Below are 8,080 nucleotides of genomic sequence, written 5' to 3' on the forward strand. Positions count from 1 at the left end.
AAGTAGAGAACTGCAAAATCCGGTGACAAAGGAGAGATAGTTATGCTAGACATAATGGAAAGGCAAACAAACAAGTGAACAAGAGAAAGGCAAACGGAAAATATTTTTGTATTTTTGTAAAAACTTTTTAGAACTGGAGGAGTGAAAATGAGAGGCAAATGGCAAATAAATTAAATGAAAGGAGATGAAAGTTTATGCGTATGTACTTGATAGATGTTGATGATGTATCCCCGGCAACGGCACTAGAAATTCTTCCTGCTACTTGTGAGTTGCGTTGGGATTTCTTTGAAGAGGAGGGGATGATACAGTACAGTAGAGATAAGTATTTCCATTGGTTAGTAACCAAGGTTATCAATCCAGTAGGAGAATCACACAACAACTCATTAGGAGTACCTACACACAAAATAACAAATACTTGCACCCAGTGCAAACAAGGGGTTGTCAGTCCCTTGGCGGTTAATTGCAAGGATCAAATATCGTAGTGATAGAGAGATAAATAAAACACAATGTTGGTGGAATATTTACTCTCCTGTGTTTTGGAGATTGTTGACAGAAACATGCACATACTGATTTGTTTGCTAGTGCATACAGAGATAAATAGTCCATGCAGTACCAAGAGAATGTTGTCTCCGGTGTCAAGTTCGAGGAACTTCACCGAAGAATATCTATGTTGTAGAGAAGAATGAGCTACATCTGATGAAGACATCTAGGCGAGAAGATTGATGTGAAGGTGTCGTGGGAAACCACGACCACCTATGGGGCCATCAGCCCCTTGTGGTTCGGCAAGGGGATGAGCACATTACACAAAGAGCGGAGAATGTAGCACAACACGGTAGAGATCACACGGGTAGTTTTACCCAGGTTTGGGCCGCCGCGAGGCATAAAACCCTACTCCTGCTTTGGTGGATTGATGGGAGGACTGTGGCGGAGACGCAATGCTCTAGCCCGGCAGGCGTTGCCTCGGGGTGAGAGCAGCTACGTGCGTATGAGTATAAAAGGGTCCGAGTCCTCTCTATGGTTGCCATGGCCCTCCTTTTATAGATCAATGGGTCACCACAGTGGCAAATCAGTCATTGTGCACTTATTAGATAACAAACAGTGCTATCATACATAAATTTGTAGACAGGGCAGAGTGCATTAAATGTGCTGCTTAGTGTCACATCAGGGCATGCCTGGGAAGTCTTGCCGGGCAGTTCGGCCAGCCTCTCTCCTGCCTGCATGACACGTCTCTGGACAGGTGTCATTCGGAGGTGGTTCCCATAGAAAATTGCTACTTGGCAAAAACAACCACTTAGTCACTTGGGGGCGTGATGCTGCACCGATCGATGACTTGTGTCACTGCGAGGTGGAGCGGTAAAGACTTGGCGCGGTAGTTTGCCTTCGTGGGGCCCGACAGGCCTACCAGGATGGTCTTGAGGCTCGTCTTTGGGGTAACCTTCTCTTCGCCAGGCTCGCCTGCCAAGCAAGGGAGGTTTTCCCTTAGGGGTATCTTACTTCCTTTGGCATGACTTGGTCTTCTTGATCCGCTCTTTGACTCCTCAAAGAGCTGATCTCTTTTTCTTGGTCTGATTTTGGATGTTGCAATCTTGCTGGCCCGATGAACCACCGTCCGTGCACAAGTCAGGGGGAAACATACACCCCTGTTTGTGTACCCCGAAAGAAGCCCCCGAGCCCGAGCCATTCGTGCCGCTGGGCACGTTGGGTGATGACCCACAAGTATATTGGATCAATTGTAGACTTTTTGATAAGTAAGAGTGTCGAACCCAACGAGGAGCAGAAGTAAATGACAAGTGGTTTTCAACAAGGTAATGCCTGCAAGTGCTGAAATTGTAAGTAACATAGTAGTTTGATAGCAAGGTAATTTGTAACAAGAAAGTGAAGGTAGTAGTAACAAAAGTGCAGCAAGGTAGCCCAATCCTTTTGAGGGAAAGGACAGGCCAAAATAGTCTCTTATGGTAAGCAAAGTGTTCCTGAGGGTACACGGGAATTTCGTCTAGTCACTTTCATCATGTTGATTCGATTCATGTTCGCTATTTGATAATTTGGTATGTGGGTCGACCGGTGCTTACGTGTTGTTCTTACTTGAACAAACCTCTGTCTTATGATTAACCCCCTCACAAGCATCCGCAACCACGAGAAAAGTATTAAGAATAAATTCTAACCACAACATTAAAATTTTGGATCCAATAGGTCCCTTACGGAAATAGAGCATAAACTAGGGTTTAAGCTTCTGTCACTCTCGCAACCATCATCTAATAACTACTCCACAATGCATTCCCTTAGTCCCAAATATGGTGAAGTGTCATGTAGTCAACGTTCACATGACACCACTAAGGGAATCACAACATACATATCATAAAAATATCGAACACATATCAAGTTCACATGATTACTTGGAACATGATTTCTCCCGTGACCTCAAGAACAAAAGTAACTACTCACAAATGATAAACATGCTCAAGATCAGAGGGGTATTAAAGAGCATAATGGATCTAAACATATAAGCTTCCACCAAATAAACCATATAGTAATCAACTACAAGATGTAATCAACACTACTAGTCACCCACAAGCACCAATCTATAGTTCCGATACAAAGATTGAACACAAGAGATGAACTAGGGTTTGAAAGGAGATGGTGTTGTTGAAGATGTTGATGGAGATTGCCCTCCCCAAGATGGGAGAGTTGTTGGTGATGATGATGATTTCCCCCTCCGGGATGGAAATTCCCCCGGTGGAATCGCTCCGCCAGAGGGCAAAAGTGTTCCTGCCCAAGTTACGCCTCGAGATGGCGGTGCTTCGTCCCGAAAGTCCTCTCCTTATTTTTTAGGTCAAAATGACCTATATACCAGAAGAGGGGCACCGGAGGTGGGACAAGGGGAGCACAACTCACCAGGGCGCGTCTGGGCTCCCTAGCACGCCCAGGTGGGTTTTGCCCACCTGGCGGGCCCCCTCTGGTACTTATTGGCTCCAATAGTTCTCATTTATTCCATAAAAAATCCTCGTGAATTTTCAGCTCATTTGGAGTTGTGCAGAATAGGTAGCCTGACGTAGCTTTTTCAGGTCCAGATTTCCAGCTGCCGGAATTCTCCCCCTTTCTGTGTACCTTGCATATTATGAGATAAAAGGCATTAAAATTACTCCAAAAAGCATTATTATGCAATAAAATAACATAAATAGCTGTAGGTAAACATGATGCAAAATGGACGTATCAACTCCCCCAGGCTTAGACCTCGCTTGTCCTCAAGCGAAAACTGAAATCGAAAAACATGTCAACATACTTAGAGAAAGAGGTCGATAAAAACAAAATACGGACATAGAAGCATCATGTAACTTATTATGACAACAACAAACTTTAACGTAAAACTTTTATCATAGAACTTTTAGCTTAGACTTCTCATGAATAAGTAACAATTCATCACAACATCGAATTATAAAGTATAAACTCTATTGGAAATCAACAAACTATGTTCTCAGTCAACTTTGCAACTACAATTCATCATCTTTTCAGGAAGGGTCACGTATAGGATCCTTTAGGCAAGTCCACATACTCAACCATCATATAGTCTTCTATGATTTCTAACACTCACCGCATACACACGATCAAAATGTTTCAACCGGACACATATGACGAGGATACAGACCAGGGGTAGAGTCATAGGCTCGACCCATACGTCCTACCCAAGGTCCCTACCCTGGAAGATGAAAAGACCAAGAGTCAACACAAGAGCACTAGTCTCATACGTCGAGTGCAATCCACTCGATAGTCACATCACTCGACGGTCGTTACCTATCGTCACTCGACCACAAGGAGGATCACTCGACCATATCGAAGACCAGTAGTCAGGAGAGTACACAACGGCTAGATATTTACTCCTTAGTCTTCATGAGCATTAAGAGTACTTAATGCTGGCGTTACCAGTAACACCCCTACTTTATGTACATTAGTTCCCTTGTAATGGAGGCGGGCAGGGGTCCTGGCGCACTCTATATAAGCCACCCCCCTCCTCTGGCACAAGGGTTCGCACCTTTAGTAATCCAACACATATAATCCAATCGACCGCCTCCGGGCACCGAGACGTAGGGCTATTACTTCCTCCGAGAAGGGCCTGAACTCGTAAACATCGTGTGTAAATCTTCACCATAGCTAGGATCTTGCCTCTCCATACCTACCCCCCTTTCTACTATCAGACTTAGAACCATGACAGTTGGCGCCCACCGTGGGGCAGGTGTCTTAGCGACTTATCGGTGAAGTTGCAAGTTTTTCCGACCATCATCATGGTTTCCGGTTGCGAGATCGTTCAGGGCCGCGAGATTTGTCTCGGCGCGCTCGTTTTCGTCGTCGACGACTCGGCGTGGCTTCAGGAAGCTCTGCTCGATGTCGAGGCGCTCCCCGTTCGAGGGGTGATGCACTTTCGCGCGTGCGTTCGCGGTGTCCTTCTCCGGCAGCCGTTGACTCAGTATCAGTCGGCTCCGACGATGTCTTCATTCCCTGCTGTTCGCTGCCGTAAGCGATCCGGTCGATCGCGGCTTCAGCGCTGGGTGAAACACGTGGTGGCTCGGCGCTCGACCACCCATCAGGTCGCGGCAATCGAGCCCGACGAAACCCTCCATGGCCTGTTCCATCTGTCGACTGGTTCCATGGAGACTGCATCCGAGTGTGATAGCAGCGATCCTGCGGCCGAAGTCCTGATGGTAGATGGCCCTCACATCCCTCTTGGGTTCCGTCGCGAGGGCGACGGAGACGGAGGCGGTAATCCGTCACACGTCCATGAGGAGTACTGACCCGAGCCCCTCTCTTCACAGCAGAGGGAGGACCTTCGACGCTGCAACATGGATGCACTCCATACGTCCATCATTGGAGAAACCCCCGAAGCTCGGGCCTTGGAGGAGGTACGCCTAGCCAACTTGGCTGAGCGGACTCGACTAGACAACCTTCAGCGCGCTCTCGACGAGCGTGCCCAGGAGCGGATCCATGAATCCAGTCGACGATAGCTTTTCCCACCCCCACCTAAGGTATACCGCACTCCGATTCAGAATCTCACAGCTGCAGCCCGGATAGCAGAGTCGATCCAACCCTCCCAGTCAGAAGCTGGCAGAGGGCTGATGCAGATCCGAGCCTTTCTCAGGGTAACAGGAGAGCAGAATACAGCAGTATCTTAGTTGCGGAATAGGATTCATAGCAGATCCGTTGCATCGGACACGGTTCAGTCAGCCCATAGCCCGAGATCGCCTCCGCGGCGTGAAGGTCGTGGGCAGTATGATCTTCCACTCGACCGTGACAATCATTGTCGGGGACCCACGCCTCCTCCGAGGAGCGCATCATATGTGCCTTGGCAGAACGATGATAGGCGCCGTCACAGTGGTGAGCGCAGGAATTCAGTCGACCCAAGAGAACCGGGCTTTGACGCGAGGTCTATCCTCGTTCAAGGCCTGGTCGACCGGAACAGAGCACACATGGAAGACCATGGCAGAGATCGTCCAAGTGGCAGCCGAGTGCATGTTTCTGGTCCCGAGTGTTTCAGCAGGGCTATCAGGGCGGTAGTGATACCTCCTAATTTCAGCCTGGCATCTGGAGTCAGTAAGTTCACCGGTGAATCTAAGCCTGAAACTTGGCTCGAAGATTACCGAGTGGCTGTGCAGATCGGAGGCGGTAACGACGAGATTGCTATGAAGCATCTCCCACTCATGCTGGAAGGGTCGGCCAGAGCATGGCTGACTCAGTTGGCTCCGGGCAGTATTCACAGTTGGGAAGAGTTGTCCCGAGTGTTCGTGAGAACTTTCGAGGGCATGTGCAAGCGACCCGGAGGATTGCCCGAGCTACAACACTGCGTGCAGAAGCCGAATGAGACTTTGAGGGAATTCATTCAGAGATGGTCCACTTTGCATCACACCGTCGAGAATGTTTCAGAGCATCAAGCTGTGTGCGCCTTCAAGGAAGGCGTCAAATACAGGGAGTTGATCTTGAAATTCGGTCGGACCGGAGATATGACTCTGGCCCGAATGATGGAGATAGCCACCCGATACGCTAACGGAGAAGAAGAAGATCGACTCCGTAGCAGGAAGAGCAAACCAGTCGGCCAAGAGGCCGGTGGGGGTAATTCCAGTCGGAAGCAGAAACGCAAGGCCGAGCCAGCGGCTCCCGGAGAGATTGCGGCAGTGAATCAAGGAAAGTTTAAGGGAAAACCTAAGGGGCCCTGGCCCCCTAAGAAGGTGAAGGATAAGGAAGGAAATGATGTGCTGGATTTGCCATGCCACATCCACACGAAGAAAGATGAAGAAGGTAATCTGATTTACCCGAAGCATACGACTCGGCAGTGTCGACTCCTCATCCAGCAGTTCCGAGAGAAGCAACCCAATGAGAAGGAGAAGGAGTCAGATCAAGGGGAAGATGATGAGGAAGACGATGGTTATCCCAAAGTCAATTCCACTCTGATGATATTTGCTGACGTCGAAAGCAAGATTCAATTGAAGGTCATCAACAGGGAGGTGAACATGGTCGCTCCGGCGGTGACAACCACCTACCTTAGATGGTCTTAGACAACCATTATGTTTGACCAGTCTGATCACCCCGCTCGCGTGGCCACCCCCGGGAGGCAAGATCTAGTAGTCGACCCCATGGTTGGAGGCACTCGACTGACCAAAGTACTGATGGACGGTGGCAGTGGTCTGAACATCCTCTACGCTGAGACCTTGAAAGGGATGGGCATTCCGATGTCCAAGCTTAGCGAGAGTAATATGAGTTTCCATGGTGTTATTCCTGGGAAGAAGGCGGAATCACTCGGCCAGATCTCCCTCGACGTGGTTTTCGGTGATTAAAAGCATTACCGTAAGGAGAAGTTGACATTTGAAGTCGTGGATTTCCAGAGTGCCTACCATGCCATTTTGGGTAGGCCAGCCTATGCGCGCTTTATGGCTCGACCATGCTATGTGTACCTCAAATTGAAGATGCCTGGCCCCAAAGGCGTGATAACAGTTACAGGCAATCGTCAGAAGGCTAAGGAGTGTTTCCAAAAAGGCTCCAAGATCGCCGATGAACAAATGGCAGCAGTCGAATTACAAGAATATCAGAAGAACGCGGATCCGAGTGATTTGCTCAGAGCCAAGAAACCTGCCACAGACTCTGCATTCCAATCGACTGGTGAGACGAAGCCAGTGCACGTTCACCCGAAGGACCCTAATGCTGCACCGACTCACATATCAACAACACTCGACATCAAATAGGAAGAAGCGCTCGTCCAGTTCCTCCGTGAGAACTGGGACATCTTTGCATGGAAACCTTCTGACATGCCTGGTGTGCCCAGGGGACTGGCCGAGCACTGTTTGCGTGTCGACCACAAAATAAAACCCGTCAAAGAACACCCTCAACGGTCTGCGTGCAGAAGAGGAAAGCAATTGGTGAAGAAGTGGCTCAACTGTTGGCAGCAGAGTTCATCCGTGAAATCTACCACTCCGAGTGGTTAGCCAATGTAGTCATGGTTCCTAAGAAGGATAATTCACTTCGTATGTGCATTGATTTCAAGCATATCAATCGGGCCTGCCCGAAAGATCACTTCCCTCTCCCTCACATCGATCAGATTGTTGACTCGGCTGCGGGATGTGAGCGCTTGTCTTTCTTAGATGCATATTCCGGATACCACCAGATCCGACTGTATGGTCCCGATGAAATAAAAAGAGCCTTCATCACCCCATTCGGGTGCTTTTGCTATGTCACCATGCCTTTTGGTTTGAAAAATGCCGGAGCCACATTCATGAGAATGATTCAGAAGTGCCTGCTCACTCAAATCAGTCGGAATGTGGAAGCGTACATGGATGACATCGTGGTCAAGTCTCGCAAAGGTTCCGACCTATTGACTGACCTTGCAGAAACCTTTGCCAACCTGAGAAGGTACGATATCAAGCTTAATCCGTCAAAATGCACGTTCGGAGTTCCAGGGGGAAAGTTACTCGGTTTTCTCGTTTCCGAACGAGGGATCGACGCCAATCCAGAGAAAGTTGATACCATCCTCCGAATGAAACGCCCCGTGCGAGTGCATGACGTTCAGAAGCTGACTGGTTGTTTGGCCGCCCTGAGTCGATTC

Source organism: Triticum aestivum, chromosome 5B (genome assembly GCF_018294505.1).
Source record: "Triticum aestivum cultivar Chinese Spring chromosome 5B, IWGSC CS RefSeq v2.1, whole genome shotgun sequence".
NCBI classification, from domain to species: Eukaryota; Viridiplantae; Streptophyta; class Magnoliopsida; order Poales; family Poaceae; genus Triticum; species Triticum aestivum.